General features: G+C 43.0%; 1 long non-coding RNA gene and 1 other non-coding gene across 2 annotated transcripts in view; both read left to right on the top strand.

Annotated features, from left to right (window-relative positions):
• Nucleotides 1-4,546: 4,546 nt before the first annotated feature.
• On the top strand, nt 4,547-4,652 carry LOC117095448. The gene has a single exon (XR_004441991.1). It is a non-coding gene; the product is annotated as a U6 spliceosomal RNA (small nuclear RNA).
• Nucleotides 4,653-15,921: 11,269 nt separating this feature from the next.
• The window catches only part of LOC117094339, a 93,633-nt gene continuing 91,138 nt past the window's right edge, over nt 15,922-18,416 (top strand). The window contains exon 1 of the long non-coding RNA XR_004441510.1: nt 15,922-18,337. This is a non-coding gene — a long non-coding RNA (uncharacterized LOC117094339). The remainder of the gene's footprint in view (nt 18,338-18,416) is intronic.

Here is an 18,416-nt window from a genome sequence, read left to right on the forward strand (position 1 = left end):
ACTGGAGAAGTAAAACATATGCGTATATAATTATCTAGGATCAATCAATTGAGGAATGGGTTATAGAAAAACAAGAAAGGGAGACCATTTAAAGAGAAGAAGAAAAATATTGACTTTGTTGTCGTCAAATCCTGGATCCATGTGTTACTTGTCATTATTTTAGGCCAGTTGCCTAAACCTCTCCCAGCCTCAGTTTGCACATCTTTAAAATGGGACTCTGATAAAGATTCATTGATAGAATTGCCAGGTGTGGTGGCTCACTCCTGTAATCCCAGCACTTTGGGAGGTCGAGGCAGGTAGATCACTTGAGGCCAGGGGTTTGAGACCAGCCTGGTCAGCATGGTGAAATCTCATCTCTACTAATATACAAAAATTAGCCAGGCTTGGTGGACCATGCCTGTAATCCCAGCTACTCTGGAGGCTGAGGCACAAGAATCGCTTGAACTTGGGAGGTGGAGGTTTCAGTGAGCAGAGATTGCACCACTGCCCCCCTCCAGTCTGGGCGACAGAGCAAGACTCGGTGTAAAAAAAAAAAAAAAGAAAAAAAAAGATTTGTTGACAGATGCAGATGAGGCACACAGCCTTACACCTGGCCTATAGAAAGCGCAGACCACCTGGTGTTTGCCATTACTATGATTGTCGTTGTATTGTTGTTATTGTTGTAAGTATTGTTATTACATTTTTACTTAGGGAAGCAAGGTGTCAGAAGGAGGTTATGATTCTATCAAACAATAGCGTCCTAATGAAAAGTATTTATAAATTTTTAAGGGTTGAAACTCTCTTGAAAGTATTTTGGATGATAAGCCATATAAAATAATGAGGTGAAGTATTTTTTTTCCTTTGATGAGAACAGTTGCATGAATGCACAGGAGTGCTCCTGGAACATGTTCAGATGGTCTCATGTTGAATGTACTGGGGAGGAAAAATTAATAAAACCCAATATGAATGAACAAGGCCTCACTCCCCAAGTTTCCTCCAATCTGATATTTATAATAGGACATCATACAAGGGTAGACTCTCACAGCTGCTGTCAAGCTTAATACAAATGGTTTTGAATCTTGGATGCTCTTGGATGTGTGTTATTTATACTGTGCATGGTATACTCATTTAGCATTTCCACCTTGAAAACCTCCTGTTACTTAGGCATCGAGAAAACTTTGAAATTAAGAAAGTTATAAACTTCAAAAGATTGCTATTGGTTGAACTTACAAGAGTATAATAGAGAATCAGAAGAGGACAAAAGAATCCAGTGGTATTCAAATCATGTTAGAGACCATATGATGTCTGCCTGCTGTTTAGGGACTGAATAGCAAATTGCAAAGAACTCCTAATCATAGGTGTGGTCTAAGTGCCTATTAGAATACCTTGAGCAGTTAGCAGTAGCAGCAAAAGTCTACTAAAAAAAGTCAGAAACATCCAAATTTGTTGTTGGTCAAACAGGTTGGCTTAGTTACTGGCATTATCAATAACACCAGTGGCTAAAAAACCTTGATACATAATGATACAATAGAATACATACAATAATCCTTTCAGAACTGCAAGGGATGGAAGGAGATACCATGTCTGTTCAATGCCTGATGCAAAGCTAATGATTAATTCAAGTCCTTTTTGTTTTTCCTCTTCTTCCCTTCCCGGAAAACCAAATAAGGGTCCCAATGACATTCTGCCTTGGCTGTTCCCACTGTTGAAACTGCTGTCAATGATACGTGTGTAGTGCATGAGAACTCAGTTTTCTCCCTGACCTGTAGGAGGGAAGGAGGAAGATGGCTCTGGGTGCAGGCAGACACGCTGATGGTCAAACCCTGAGGAGGAGGAACATCCTATGCCTGGGACTGCATCAAAGCCCCTGAGTTACCAGTGATTGTGCATTCCTCTGGAATCCCTCTTTTTCTGAACCCTGGGTCCTAGAATGGCTGCTCATAATCTAGAACAGGGTGGGGCAATAAGTAACACATTTGCACCTCATAGGCCTGAGATGTAAGTTTGGGGCTCTGTGTTGAGAAGAATTGTATAGCTCAGTTGGAAAGCAAGTCATGGTCAATTAGTGATGCCATTTAGAACTGGGTTTTCATCCACTAAACACGTAACATTGACAGCAATTCCAACAGTGGGAACATCCATGGGAAAATGTCACTGGGACCCTTATTTGGTTTTCCGGGAAAGGAAGAAGAGGAAAAAAAAAAAAAGAACTTGAATTAGTCACCTGCTTTGCATCAGACATTGAACAGGCACTTTCAGACATGGTATCTCCTTCCCTGCCTTGCAGTAATCAATTATCATGTAGAAATCAATTAGTGATGTCTGCCACTGGCTAGGGCTAAAGGAAGGCAGCACACGCCAGCTGGTGAGAATTCCTATCCATAGTGCAAGACTTGGCTCAAATACCATCTTACAACCATATCCCAAGATTTAGAATTAAAGCAATGTGTGAACTAAAGGGTAATGAGATCATCCCTATCATTGTTTCTATATTTTAGGCAGTTAATTTATTATACTACCTTATACTATAATTTTTTCTTATTCTTACCACCAGATTATAAGCTCCTTGAAGGCAGGCCCTTCTTCTAAATCATCCTTAAGTAACCATGACTCCCCCTCCGTCTCTCTCACTTCCAACTCTAATGCATGCATTCAGACTTTCTTCTGGTGACACATTCAAAAAATGTTTGCTGAGCCCCTATTAGGGACTAGAAGTGACGACAAGAGGACAAAGCTCAGCTCTGTGGAGCTTGCGGCTCGGCGTAAGGCAGGTGCCCAGAAGCTCTGCTGCTAAATCTGCCTGCTGGACTCATTGCATCCTACTCTTAAGGCCTGGTGAGTGGTGATCCGGGCTGTCGCCGAAGCTGAGTGAGCATTTGGGACCAGCACTGGGTGTAGAGCAGCCTTCCGTGGCAGGCCCTTAGTGAGAGGAACTCAGAAGCGTTGCTAGCAGAAGGTGGGAGGTGATTGAAATGCCAAAGATCCAGGGGGTCCCAGGGACTAATTTGCTAGCAGAGGTGGTTGCATTTTCTCAAATCTCTACAAGTTTCTGGAGTAAGCTTGGAAAGCCAGGCAGCTTCTGATGAGTAAGCAGAGGCTGCCACCGTCCAACGGGACTGTAACTGCCCGCGGGTCAGTGCATGAGGGAAGGCCCGTCTGTCCTGGTGTGCAATGATCGAAGGCTTCTTTCCTGGAATTCTCCCCTGCATTCCTGCTTTCTGGTGAGAATTGGTTAGACATTTCACCTTAACTTCCCTTATCAGAAAAATTGAAAGGATAAGACTCAATTATTTTGTATCTATTGAGCTATGTTTGCATTTCTAACTTCCTAAATCATCTTACCTAGGCTGCTTGAAAGAAGTGTGTCCTAGACTTAGAATAATGTTTAATTTTTAGAAGATGCCATTCTCTTTCCATGGAAGGTTAGTAATTCCAAAGAAGTCAATATAACATTATCCAGTCCTTGTGTTAACATTTCGATTGCTTTCTTTGTCAGTCTTCTTGTCTCAATGGCAAAGGGTATAAACGTTTCAACAGCTGTGGAAGAAATGTTTATTACCCTCCAGTTAGGCAAAGCGATCCATCTTCCCCAAAACAATGCTTGGGGTTAAAGACTTGCCTCCCCTTTGCAATTTAGTTTGCACCTTTATTTCTGAGAATGACTTCAATTCAGGCAGTTGGTAAATCAAGGATCTGACTACCAGAAAACCCCCTCCTTCTTGCCCCTGTGGGCAAAAAGATGGTGTTCTGGTTTGTGGTGGTTGTTTTGCGTGTGAGTGTTGTTTGATTTTTCTCTAGAGGTTTCTCAAAGAAGCTGACTTGAGTTTTCCAGGTGCCCCAGTCTGTTACATCACTCCTAAGCGTCAAGAACAGCTCAAAACCTCTATGCTGCTAGAGATGGCAAGTTAGGGTAGAAATCCCCCTGGTAGAAAATCCAATAGGTTCAAGTTCCTTGAGGTTCTCCCCTTTTGCCTCCATCTTCTTTACCTGTTAGTTCCTTCCAGTATGGGAAAATCTCTGGAGACACTGCAATGCCGGTGGCACCAGGAGACCCCATGTGAGGGCCATTCTCATTAGGAGCAGTCAGACCCCCATGGCAATGCCACTTTCATCCCGCATGCCATGCTCAGAATCCTTCCAGGCTCCCCAGTGTCAGTGGGACAACGTGGAAACATCAGAGTCCTCCCTGGGAAGGCACGGGTGCCTCAGCCTAGTGTTCTCTCTCTCTCACCCTCCAGCCCCTCTGGTAGACACATCCTGTTCCTGGCGACCTTGGGCATCTGGGCTTTCCATGTTCTGTGCTGGCATTGGCCTCCAGTGGCCTCCCCGGCCCTGCCCTGTGAACATGTCTGACTATGACCCACACTGCAGAGCCCAGCCTCTGTCACACACTGAATGGCCCAACCACCTCTGCACACACTTTTTCTCCACCTCCCTGTGTTAATTATTATGTACTCCATAAAGGGATCTTGGAGATCGTGTAGTCTGACACCCCATTTAGTAGGCAAGAATATCGAGGCCTAAGAGGCAAAAGGAGAATTGGTTCACATAGGACCCAAGGGTCCTGGTGTACGCTTGAGCAGCACATACACTAAAATTGGAACAATGCAGAGAAGATGAGCACGGCCCCTGCACAGAATATCATACAAATTCATGAAGCATTCCATCTTTTTATGTTTATTCCAACACTGTTCATGATAGTAAAGTCGGGAAATCAACCTAAGTATCCATTAATAGATGAGTGGATAAAGAATACGTGGGGCCGGGTGTAGCAACTCACGCCTATAATCCCAGCACTTTGGGAGGCCGAGGCGGGTGGATCACCTGAGGTCAGGAATTTGAGATCAGCCTGGCCAACATGGTGAAACCCGCTCTAAAGAAAATTAGCCGGGTGTGGTGGTGGGCGCCTGTAGTCCCAGCTACTCCAGAAGCTGAGGCATGAGAATGGCGTGAACTGGAGGTGGAGGTTTCAGTGAACTGAGATTGCACCATTGCACTCCAGCCTGGGTGACACAGCGACACTCTGTCTCAAAAAAAAAAGAATATGTGCTGTATATACTCAGTCACAAAAGAGAATGGAATCGTGTTTTGCAGCAACGTGGATGGAACTGGAGACCATTCTCCTAAGTGAAATAGCTCAGAAACAGAAAGTCAAATATCGTATGTTCTCACTTAGAAGTGGAAGCTAAACAGTGGGTCCACATGGACATACAGGGGAATCCTTGGAGACTTCAGAAGGTGGGGTGGTTGGGAAGTCGGTAAGGGCTGAAAGATTACCTATTGGGTCCAGTGTTCATTATGTGGGCAGTCGGTACACTAAAAGCCTAGATGTCACCACTATGCAACATAGACATGTAACAGAACTACATTCCTCCTCCCTAGATCTATAAGAATAACAAAAATAGAGTGGGGAAAAAAGAGTCCCAGTGTCATTTCTACTATACTGCGTTGTCTTTTATTTTGTTGTCTTATCAGCTTTTTTTTTTTTTTGAGAAAAAGTCTCACTCTGTTGCCCAGGCTGGAGTGCAGTGGTGCGATCTCAGCTCACTGCAACCTGTGCCTCGCAGGCTTGTGATTCTCCTGCCTCAGCCTCCTGAGTACCTGGGATGACAGGTGCCTGCCACTACCCTCCCGCTACTTTTTATATTTTTAGTGGAGACGGAGTTTCACCATGTTGACCAGGCTGATCTGGAGCTCCTGACTTCAAATGATGTACCCCCCTCAGCCTCCCAAAGTGCTGGCATTACCTGCATGAACCACAGCACCCGGCCCTCTTACCAGCTTTTGTTGCCCATCTATGAATCTGTCTGATTTCTCCAACCAGATTCTCAGCCCTTTGAGAATAACTATGTCTGGTTTCCTTTGTGCTACTACTTATTTCCTTTGTAACAGTCAGCAGAGCCTGTAAAGAAGGATCCTCTGACTGAATTGATGGATAAAAGCTGTGTGCTTTATAAAACAGCAAATCACCAGGACACCCATCTTGGAGACTGTTGTGACACTCAGAACAGGGGCTGTTGAGCTGCGGGTACCGGAAAGCAAATCGTGCCTTGTCATAGAGCAGACCTGCTGGACAGAGATGAAGCGGTCACTGGGTCCAGCGTTGTCATTGTTCAATGCAGATGCCGAAGCCCAGCATGCTGAGGTCACACAGGTATCTGGTATCGAAACCGAAATTGGAACAACATCCTGCCCTGTGTTTATCACTTCAATGCCCTCCAGTTTTCCTGGACAAAGGTTTGCATGAATAGGAGCTGAGGGAAGTAAGCAGGAAGGAAGAGAAGCTGCTGCACTGAACAGAAGTCAGGATGCTGGGGCTCTGCGTGTGTTCCTGCAGCAGGGCCTGGTAACCGAGGCCAAGGAGGCTCCCAAACTTCTCTGGTGTCTTTCCCAAGCTTCTGCTCTCCTTTCTCTTTTCAGCTAACCTTCAGGCTCTCTATCTTTTTGTCCTTAGGCTCTAATCTCTGATTAAGATGTACTCACTTCCCGCTTAGCAGAACTCATCACATCAGGCCTCACCTGTCCCCAGAACTCCCTTTTTAATTATAGAAAACGGCCCGCTGACCTGGGAAAGGGCTGTCAGGTGAGGTACCCTTCTCAGACTCATGATTCTTTTGGTCCTGCTTTTCCAAATCTTCTCCCACTTCTGTCTCTGTCTTCTGTCTCTGTCAAACAACCACTGTCAACAGTTCTTTAAATCAAAAATCATTGCTCAGGAAGCAAATTTGTTTGGGGGAAGAATGACAGTCTGTCGCCCTGCAGAGGGCAGCGTTCATGACCGTGCTTGAAGGAATTCACAGGTCAGGCCCAACAGTGCCCAGCGCGTTGATCAGGCAGCTTGAGCATGGGTTGTCTTCCGCCTTCTTGCTGGTTTGACACCGTGGATAAAACCCGGTCATGTTTCCAGAAGGATTTTGAAGAGGTTTTGTAAATGGAAGAAATGACTTGCTTTTGTTAGGAAAGCAAAGCCAATCTTTGAGATATTCAGGGAATGTGAGGTCTAGCGGACTCTTACTGCCAAGTTTCTTATCATGAGAAACTCTCAGCTCCTTAGTGGAAGGGAACTAAATATATGCGAGGCATTAGCAGCTGACTCAGACGACTGCACCAGCGCAAACCTTGTTGTGACTAATTTGCAAACTTAGTGCAGGGAAGGTCCTTAGACGCGATTCTGGAATGACCAACCCTATGAGCTTCCACAAATGCCGTGGGCCACTTTTAGAGCCCACGGATGCAGCATGTGGCTGTTGGGAACAGGCTTTGCTGTGGAAATCAGTGATGGCTTATAATGCCTCTAACTGCCATAAATGTTTTCATAGGATTATTATTTATGATCTCAAATAATATTTCCATTTGATTAGCGGTGAAACAAACCAGGATGTGAGGAAATGGGAACTTAATTAAAGATTGCTGCCTGGTCAGGGTGGCGTTCCAGACCACGGATCCTGCTATGTGGGAGGGACGCCCAGATTTGCCCTGAGCGGGCCTCCCTTCCTTTTCTCGTGCAGCCTCGAACTCGGGTGTCTCTTGCTGCGCCACTTAGAATCATTTCGCCGAAGATGTAGGTGATTAATCAAGGCCCCGGGTGTCACAATGGCCCATTGTCCCTGAAGGCATTCCTTTGGCCGGCTTCTGACCTTTTCTCTTGGGGCAAGTGTGCATTTTCCCAAACTCTTAATGGACAAGAACTCATAGACAATGGCCCTGCATGTAACTTTCATTTGCAGGATGGAGCAGAGACAGTTCGGGTTGCTGGACATAAGGAAAAGGGCATGCATTAACTCAATCTTTGTATTCTCATCAAAAAACAGACACATATTTTGAAGAGGATGGCTTTCCATTCGGTTTTTTATTTTTAAAAGAATCCATTGCACGTAAGCCCATCCTGATAATATGAAAGGAAATTAAAATAAAAGACTCACTCACAGTCCTACCACTCTGACACTCTGGAAATTTAATTATTTCCATTTACGGTGTTTCCCTCTAATCTTGTCCATATACAAAGTTTTTACTCAGTTGTCATCAAAGCTCCCCTGGCTTTTAGAAGAATTACATTGTGATGGAGATATCTCTTTTAGATAGTTATGTATCATTATTAAAGATTCAAAATATCATTAATTTCTGTCAAGCTCTATTGTGTTTATCATCTATCATTGTCAGCACACTAATCACTTCCTCAGCTGCCTCAGGACTACGGCTTAACTGTTTGCTTTTAATAGAAATCGGACCACTGCAGCCTTTCTCTGCACCAACAAAGACATGCCATTTCATGAGCTGTTGATCCCTCAAAACAAGTAAAGTCTTTTCATGGTCTCCTACATGGTCGAGATTTTTTTTAGATGATGAAAATGAAAGGTCAGAGAAGTTTGTGGAGACAAAGAGACTCATCCCTATTTTCCTGCAGTCCCTGGATGAAGAGCAATGGTGGACAGCAGCCAGCCTTTACACAGTGGTGTGGAGAATTCTGCAGGAGGGATGGTTCCTCCAACCCTGTGTCCCCAGGCTTGGCTGACAGCTGCCCAGGCAGCTGAGATGCAGGAATTAGCTCAGGTTATCCTGAAGGTACAAGGTTGGACCCTGGCTCTTTCTACAGGCACGGTCCTATCCCTGTAACAAAGCATGAGAATCGGGGCTTCCGAATCAGATACTCTGGGTTCAAGTTCAGACTTTCCCATTTACTTAATATGTGGTATCAGGTAAGTTATCTGACCTTCCTCGTTCTTGTTCCTTCATATTTGACATAGAAATTATATCACTAATTCATTCAATAGATATTGATTGAGCACAGTTCTGGATACTGGGAATATAATGGAGTTTACAGATGAGGAGTGGGGAGGGGATACAGATACTGATCAAATTGTCACCCTGTGAACTGCAAGTGCATTCATTAAGGCACAGAGTGCCACACGATGAGAGCCTGTTAAGAGGGAACTTGACCTTGTTAGGCACGTCAGAGGGTGAGTTCACCAGCTGAGGACTGGAGGGAACACCATTCCCACTACCGGGAACAGAAAGTAGATAGTCTCTATACTAAGAGGAAGCATTGTCACCAAAGGTTCCACAGAGGTAGGGGGCCAAGAAGCCCAGGGGCCAAGGGAGATGTGGCTGAAGGGGTAGGAGCCTGGCCCCTGTTAAGGATTCTCTCCCTGTGATGGTGAATTGTAGGTGCCGACTGCGTTAAGGGATGCCATGGTGAATTGTAGGTGCCGACTGCGTTAAGGGATGCCATGGTGAATTGTAGGTGCCGACTGCGTTAAGGGATGCCATGGTGAATTGTAGGTGCCGACTGCGTTAAGGGATGCCATGGTGAATTGTAGGAGGTGCCGACTGCGTTAAGGGATGCCATGGTGAATTGTAGGTGCCGACTGCGTTAAGGGATGCCAGCTAGCTGGTTAAGTATCATTTCTGAGTATGTCTGTGAAGCTGTTTCCAGAAGAGGTTGGTGTTTGAATCAGTAACTGAGTAAGGAAGATCCACCTTCACCCAATGTAGGTGGTCACCATCCAATGGGTTGAGGATTCAGATAGAGCAAAACACACACACACACACACACACACACACACACAACCCACAAAGGAAAGAAGAATCCATTCTGTCTCTTTGGGAGCTGGGACAACTTTCTTCTCCTGCTCTCCTGCTCTTGGACATCAGAACTTCAGGCTCTCCAGCCTTCAGACTTCAGGATTTTCACTAGTGGCCCTGGTTCTAAGGCGATTGGCCTCAGACTGAGAGTTCCCCTTACCCCAACAGCCACCTGGTTCTCAGGCCTTCAGACTGAGATTGAGCTATGCTCCTGGCTTTCCTGGTTCCCAGGCTGGCAGAAGGCCTATTGTGGGACCTCTCAGCCTCCATAATTGTGTGAGCCAGTTCCCCTATTAAATCCCTTCTCATATATCTATTTTTGTATCTATGTATCAGTCTATCTATCTACCCATCTAGCTATCTATTTATCCATCTAGATCTGTCTTTTCTGCCCTGAGTAACACATCCCCTAAGAGCAAAGAGAAGCCATGGAGGGTGTAGCAGTGCCTGCTATAACGAGACATGGGCACTGAAATGTCACTCTCACTGCAGCATGAAGCTGGTATTCCCAGTGAGTTGGAGCAGATGCAGGAAGACCAATGGGTCTCCAGAGAATTCACCTGGTTTCCTCTCTATTAGAATCTGGCAGCTGGCTTAGTGCTTGGGATAGCGTTAGTGCTGAATAAATATTTGTTTCAGTGAACGAATGATCTAAACTGATGATTGCAGAGGTGGAGAGACTTAGACGGATTTTAGGGGTATTTGGGAGAGAAGGTTGACATTTGTTGATGCCTGGCCTGGGGAGGTCACCATCCAGGCACCCTTGCTGATTGTGGTTGGGACTCCATGTCTGGGTTCCACTTCGCAGGGACCTCAGCCGGGACGACTGGAACCTATTGGCTCTGCCCATGGTTTCCATATAGAAGGTTAAATTTTCTCTCATAGTTCCCTCCTGGCCTTTTATTTCTGCCTCCCCCATTCCCCACTGTTCCCCAGTTGTATCTTAGTCAATTTAGAATTAACACTCAGTGATGAAAAAAAATAACCCACCCAGAAGTGGCATGCTGTTTAAATTCCATATCCCTCTGCCTGACATGTTTCACGTTAATATAGTGTAAGTTCATTCCTAAGACCATGAACTCTTTCATATTGAATTGTCGTGTATTTCACAGACAATGTAAACCACGCAGTAGGTATTCATTGCTGAATAATGATATATTCAGCCTTGCAGGTTCGTCCTCAGTCAATATCTTGGACCATTCTGTAAGCATCATTGTCTCCAGAATATTCAGTTTGAGCCTTTGCTCAGTCCCAAAACGCTCTCCATTGTTGGCTACATTCCAGAAAACACATTTGCCTCATATGATAATAATAATATAATAATAATAACAACAACAATAACAATGATAGCATCAGCAGCAGCTGAAAACTATGTAGTGCTTCCCATTTGCCAGGCGCTGTTCTGAGTGCTTATTTCACAGAAATGTACATTCTACACTCATCCTCCTGCAAGGTTATTCAGTTATAGGAAAGAATTATCTCAAGAGAGCTTTACAAAACACAACCATACTACATACAAACACTATATATTTGATAAGACACTATCAATAGAAAATGAGCCTAAACACTGTCTACTTAACTATATGTTTAAAGTCCTTCTGTTTAGTTTGTAATATTAAAGTGTTTTTTCTATAAATGGTACATTCCTTCATTTAAAAAAATAAAACATTTAGGGCCGAGCAGGGTGGCTCACGCCTGTAATCCCAGCACTTCAGGAGGCCGAGGCGGGCGGATCACAAGGTCAAGAGATTGAGACCATCCTGGCCAACATGGTGAAACCCCGTCTCTACTAAAAATACAAAAAATCAGCCAGGCGTGGAGGCAGATGCCTGTAATCCCAGCTACTTGCGAGGCTGAGGCAGGAGAATCGCTTGAACCCGGGAGGTGGAGGTTGCAGTGAGCTGAGATCATACCATTGCACTCCAGCCTGGGCAAAAAGAGCGAAACTCCGTCTAAAAAAATAACAATAAATAAATAAAACATTTACAGTAAAGGATTCTATAATATATTCTGTTTTGAGGAACCTGAACTCAGGTGGAGATGCACAGGCAATGGACCTAGCCCCGAAGTCTGGTGGCGTCTCGGGGCTGTCCCATCTGACCGACGAAGATGAAGGAATATGTGATAAAGCTGAAGACTGTTAAGGATTTCACAGTGTTTCCACTCTTTACTTTTAACTGTGCAATAAAAATTCATTTCCCTACTGGAACTTGGCTCTGCAGGTTTACGTTTGAAAGGCTAAAGTCACACCAAGCCATATTTCTCCCCAAGTGGAAAATAATAGACTATTTGATGTAGAGTGGATCTATGATGAAGAATGAGAGTGTGAGAAGAAAAGAAACTCTTTTAAGCAAATGAAAGTAAGAGTTTGGTTTTTATTTGGAATTCCTAGAGCACTCTTTTGATGTTTAAAAATTGCCTGCCAAAAGCTCAAGGTTTATATGCAGGTAATGGACATCTTCACTCTGGTTTTGACATTTAAGAGGGTCTAGTCCTAAAAGGCAGAATCTTAATAAAAACACACTATGGGTTAAAAAAATAAAATATGGGAATTCACTGTTTTCTTACTTAAAGTAGTTATGATATCTGGCAATTCCCATTAGTTCTGAGCACCAACCCCTACACCCCTCTCCACCCCGGCCACACACACATCCCAAGGGCCAAAGAGACGTTGACTCTAACTTGTTGTTCTCTAACGGGTGGGTGGATGGGGTAGGCATTTGTTCACCTTGGGTCTGTGTTCACATACTTGATTCATTTTATATTACAGTGTACCCTTGCCTGAGTTTCTACATGGCCTTTTAACCACTTTGTTAAAATGAATCATATTGAAGTACCAGAATTTGCTCATCTATGTCTCTGTTATTCAACATTTAAGTTGTTCTTACTTGTTTCTCTAACAGATATCACGGCCACAATTAATTTTAAATTATACATTATAGCTTCTTTTTTTTTTTTTTTTAGATGGAGTCTTGCTCTGTCTCCCAGGCTGGAGTGCAGTGGCACTATCTTGGCTCACTGCAACCTCTGCCTCCCAGGTTCAAGCGACTCTCCTGCCTCAGTCTCTCCCAAGTGGCTGGGACTACAAGTGCACACCACCACGCCCAGCTAATTTTTGTACTTTTAGTAGAGACGGAGTTTCACCATGTTGACCAGGATGGTCTCGGTCTCCTGACCTCATGACCCACCCACCTCGATCTCCCATGGTGGTGAGATTACAAGAGTGACCACCGTGTCCGGCCAATTATAGCTTCTATTTAATTATTTATTTAATCATTCCTGCTAGATAAATTTCTAGATGTGGGAAAACAAGGTTAAAAAATTTAGTTGCCAAAGCACAGTGATCTAAAAGTTTGTACTAATGTACAATGCTATCAACTGCGTATTATATACACACAGATGCATACACACGTCTATGTATATATTAGTTTTATCCCAGCTTCACCAGCAACAGATGTTATTATTTAAACTATTTTCTCATTTAAGTTTTAAAAGTTCACATATGCTGTTAGGCTAATTTTTATCTTATGTTATTTTATATTTTATTTTACATTATTTTTATCTTACTTTATGTTTATTCAAGTGCTGATTTATTATTTTTATCTGCTTATATGTGTATATTTTTTGTAGTTGGCCTTGACTCATTTTTTTATGAAGCTCTTAAGTCTTTCCAAATATGCATGAGCGTTTTCAAAGGTCATTATCAATATTAATCACATTTGTAGACGTAATTCATGTAAATATTTTATCTTACACGTCTCCCCCTACATTTTAGTCTAGTTCTTTTTATTTTAATCAATGCAGTCAAAAATTTCAACATTGCATTGCCCATCAGTCCATTTCATATTTCCTTGAATTTTGAAAAAAAATTATTTATTATTTCTTCAAAGGTAGGATATTTTCTGCTGATTTTTCTCTACAAATTATTTGTAATGATGAAACAGCCTCCTTTATTCAGGGATTATGGTGTAAAGTATGGATATAAATTAGGTTTTCTCCAAATTGCTCCCAGATTATCCCAACATTATTTATATTCCTTATCCTTTTGTTTTGAGAAGATTGCATAATAATATATTATTCTGGGTCTATTCTGCTGTGCCTATGCCTTCCTTTCATCTTTATTTTCTTTTCTTTGCAATTCTACTTGGCACTTTATTGCCATGGGAGCTAATATTATGTTTTTCAAAAAGGCCAAGGTTTATTTTCTTCTACTTGGAATAGTTGCTAACATACCCACACAGGGAAGACTATGCATTTTGTGGAACATAAAACTTACACCGTTTGAGTGTCCTCTTAAGAAAAACAAGACAAAATTATTAATACAAAACATCCAGGCTCCCTCTGTGAAAGAGAGCAAATGAGGGGCCCTGAAACCTCTGTGTCCTCAGCTTCGTGGCAAATTCACCTCTATTTTATTTTTGCTGAATGAATTTAACAATATTTGGCTGAGTTATTTATAAAAAAGGACTTTATTTATATTTCAATTGGAATCCCATTATATCTGTGAAATAGAACACAATGTTTCTCTACTTTCTTTGTCTTCTTTTTATACTCCTGATAAGACATTCTAATTTTGCTCATTCATCCAGCAGCAATTTATTGAGTACCTCTTCAATAACTTTGCAAGGAATTTTTTTTTCTGAGACAAAGTCTCACTCTGTTGCCCAAGCTGGAGTGCAGTGGCGCAATCTTGGCTCACTGCAAGCTCCACCTCTTGGGTTCAAGCGATTCTCCTGCCTCAGCCCCTGCCGAGTAGCTGGGACCGCAGGCACATGCCACCATGCCTGGCGAATTTTTGTATTTTTAGTAGAGACGGGGTTTCACTATGTTGACCAGACTGATCACAAACTCCTGACCTTGTGATCTGCCCGCCTTGGCCTCCCACAGTGCTGGGATTACAGACATGAGCCACCAGGTCCGGCCACAAGGTTTTTAATAATGATGATATACAATTCTGTTTATTACGATTATTACGATTTCAGATTCTTGAATGTTTTATAAATGGGATCTTGAATTTCACAATGGTTTTGTTTATTTGTTTCCTATAATTAATGACTTTGCTACTTTTTTGTATATTTTTCTTATATACAGAGGGGTCTTCTTCTTCAGAGGGTTTTTTTTTTAAAACTATGTTTACGTTTTCAGTAAGTTTGTCTTTTAGACTTTTTGGAGGTGGAGTCCAGTCATCCTAAACTAATCATGCTTTAAAAAATCTAAGTGTCTCTGCTTTTCCACAGTTCCCCATTGCCCTTTTTGAAAACTATATTTTTGATTGTGATAACCAAAAAAAAGTAACATAAAATTTGCCATCTTACCATTTTTAAGCATATAGTTGAGTAGCATTAAGCATTTCTGCGACATTGTTGTGCCACAGATCTCCAGAACTTGTGCATCTTGCAAAACTGAAACTCTGTCCCCATTAAACAACCCCTCCCCATCCCTTCAGCCCCTGGTAGCCACCACTCTGCTCCTGTCTTCACGAATTGGACTGCTCTAGGAACCCCATGTAAGTGGAATCATACAGCATTTGTGTTTTGCGACCGGTTTATTTCACTGAGTGTGATGTCCTCAGGGTTTACCCATGTTGTAGCAGGGGTCTGGATCTCCTTCCTCTTTAAGGCTGGATAATATTCCCCTCCATGCGTGTATGTGGTATTTTGTTTATCAACTTGTTGCTGCATCCCCATTGCCCTTTGATGGACCCCAGCTCCTCTTCCTGGACAGCCTGGTCTTGTCTCTCCTGGCTTCGTCCCGGTTTGTCCTCTCCTGTCTAGCGCCGCATCCTCACTGCTTTCTTCCTGTCCCTCAGAAGATGCCAAGTGTGTTCCTGCTCCAGGGTCTTTGCTCACACTTTCCCTCCACCCTTGATGTTCTTCCCGCAGCTTTCAAAGGGCTGGCTCCTCTCAGCATTCAGGTCGCATTTCCAGTATCACTTCCTCACAGAGGCCTGTTTACTACTTAAATAGAGGCTCAATCTCTGCCACTTTATGCCATGCTACCTTTAAAACCCGTAATCATTACATTTACCATGACCTGCCATTCACCTGCTTACTTATTCCTGCAAACCTTGTTTCTGTGCCTCCATGTGTATTAGTCTGTTCTCACCTTGCTATAAGGAACTACCTGACACTGGGTAATTTAGGAATAAAAGACATTTAACTGACTTACAGTTCCACAGGCTGTACAGGAAGCATGGCTGGGAGGCCTCAGGAAACTTAAAATCATGGCCAAAGGCAAAGGGGAAGCCATCACGTCTTCACATGTTGGAGCAGGAGGAAGAGAGTGAAGGGGGAAGTGCCACACACTTTTGTTAAGCTTGTTCTCTTGAGCAGTCACTCACTATCATGAGAATAGCAAGGGGGAAATCTGTCCCCATGGTCACCTTCCACCAGGTCCCTCCCTCAACATTGGGAATTACAATTCAACATGAGCTTTGGATGGGGACACAGAGCAAAACCATATTAGAAGATAAACTCCATATGGGTCAGAAGATTACCTAACTGACCACTGCCTCCCCATGCTGAGAGCATCTGGCAGCAACTTATGAAATATCTCTCCAGTGAATCCAGTCACCATTATTTATTTTTCTTTTGTGTTACTGCATTGCAGGGTACTTAAAAAATATAGAAAAGTAATGGGATTGGTGGTTATCTTTGTTTCATTTTTTAACTTGAGGAAGTCTAGATTGCTTCACTCATTATGTACATGCTTATTATTATTATTAATTGTTATGCATATTATGAATTATATTATGAATCTTATTATGAATGTGATATGTAAGGGCATTTAAACATTTTAAGGAGGGTTTCTTAAAACAATTTTGCTAGAAATCTATGATGAATGATATTAATTCTGCCTCAGCGTCTATTTGAAATGTTATTTTTTGTTTGTCTATCCAAGCCTAAGACAAACCAGTCCCCACAGGAAGGCCTGGATTAGAGATCTTCACTCTGAAATAATGGCATGCTGGAGTGTTCTCAGTGGGATCAGTTGCCCGGCGCTGTGTTAGACAATATTAATTGCTTTGTTTAAAATGAGTCATCCTTGCATTAAATGACTCTCTAAAATTATTCTGATATTGATTGGAACAATTAAAACTGAAAATATCTCTTTGACTGCAAAACAGGGGTGTATAAAGCCTGGACCATTTGGAAGTGCTGAAATACAGCACTTCATGCATCTGGCTTCTTTGTTCATAACTGTTTGCCACTGACAACAGTTAAATGATCTCAGCAATGTCTTTCCCAGACATATGCAGACATCCTGTGTGGCAGGAACCTGCCCCATTAGAACGAGAAGGACTGCACTGGAAATCTTCACTTTATAATACCAAGGCCTGGGGCTGTGCTCAGCTCTGCCCACTGCCTAGGGCTTCCTGGGTATCGTTTCCAAAATCCTGCCTGTTTGGAGCAGGCAGCACACCACGATGGGAGCAGTGTCTGCCTCTAAGTCAGTTTAGAGTAGGTGGGTATCCTACTAGCTGTACGGCCCTGGGCAGCTCATTTACCATCTTCGTCCCGCCATCATGGTGTATAGGTCTTGACAATGCTAACACGTGCTTGTCAGGGAGGTGGAGAGCATCCTGAACATGGGAGTAGAGTACCTGAGCCAGAGGAGGTGTTCCGCAAACAAGAACTATTCTTATCATCATCCGAATCCTTGCTTGCCACTCTTCCAGTTTTTACCAGTTTTTACCAGTTTACTAGTACCCTAGTAAAAATACACCTCTCTCTCATTTTCTTTCTCTCCTCTGTCTGTTTTTTTTTATGTTCTTGCAGCTGAACAGATTTTTTTTTTCAGTCTAATCATAGCAGCGCCTATTTGAATCCATATTGAAGCTATTGTTTCAAAACATTAGCCTGGCCCACAGATTGAATTTCAGATTTGGAACCCTTCTGTCACACAATGCTTTTGATGAAATCAGTTGACTCCTTCTGAAATTATTCTGAAACAGACCGAAAAATGAACATGGAATGTCAAGTCGTTGGACTGAAACTGAAATCTCATTTTAGTCAATGAAACCAGATGTCATGGCTATCCTGGAAAACCTTGATAAGCCGAACACATAGCAGAGCCTTGGTTACATCTCAAAGAAGGAGCCCATGATGAGAAAAGCCAGTCTAAGTGATGGCACACTCCAGCAGCAGCCTGTGCAGGGAACAACCATGGTGCTTAATCATGGGAATTCACACTTGGGGATGAGCCCGGAGGATGTCTAACCCAGAGCCATGGTGTATGAGATTGCCAGGGCTACCATAACTCAGTTCCATCGACTGGGTGGCTTAAACCCGGAGGATGTCTAACCCAGAGCCAAGATGTGTGAGATTGCCAGGGCTACCATAACTCAGTTCCATTGACTGGGTGGCTTAAACCACAGATATTTATTGTCTTTCAGTTATGGAGGCTGAAAGTCTGAGATCACTGTGTCTGTAGGCTTGGTTCCTTCTGAGACCTGTCTCCTTGGCTTGTAGACAGTCATCTCCTCCATGTACCTTCACACGGTCTTCTTTCTGTTGAGTCTCTGTCCTAATCACCTCTTCTTATAAAGAGACTGGTCATGTAAATTAGGACTTAATGTGAATGACCTCATTTTAACCTAATTGCCTCTTTAAATAACCTGTCTCCAAATACGGTCACATTCTGAAGTACTGAGGACTAAGACTTCAGCAGATGAATTCAGGGAAGACACAGTTCTGTCTATGACACATGGATTTCCTTGTCTCTCCTGGTGCTCTGTGGCCTGTCTGGTTTCTTGCAAGTTCTCTAACCTACAGAGGTAAGTGACCTCTGGCTCATAATGTGTTATTCAGATGGCCAATTGCCCTGATATTATAGTGTGGATGATTCAGTACTTT

Source organism: Trachypithecus francoisi, unplaced genomic scaffold (genome assembly GCF_009764315.1).
Source record: "Trachypithecus francoisi isolate TF-2019V2 unplaced genomic scaffold, Tfra_2.0 Lachesis_group13, whole genome shotgun sequence".
NCBI lineage: Eukaryota > Metazoa > Chordata > Mammalia > Primates > Cercopithecidae > Trachypithecus > Trachypithecus francoisi.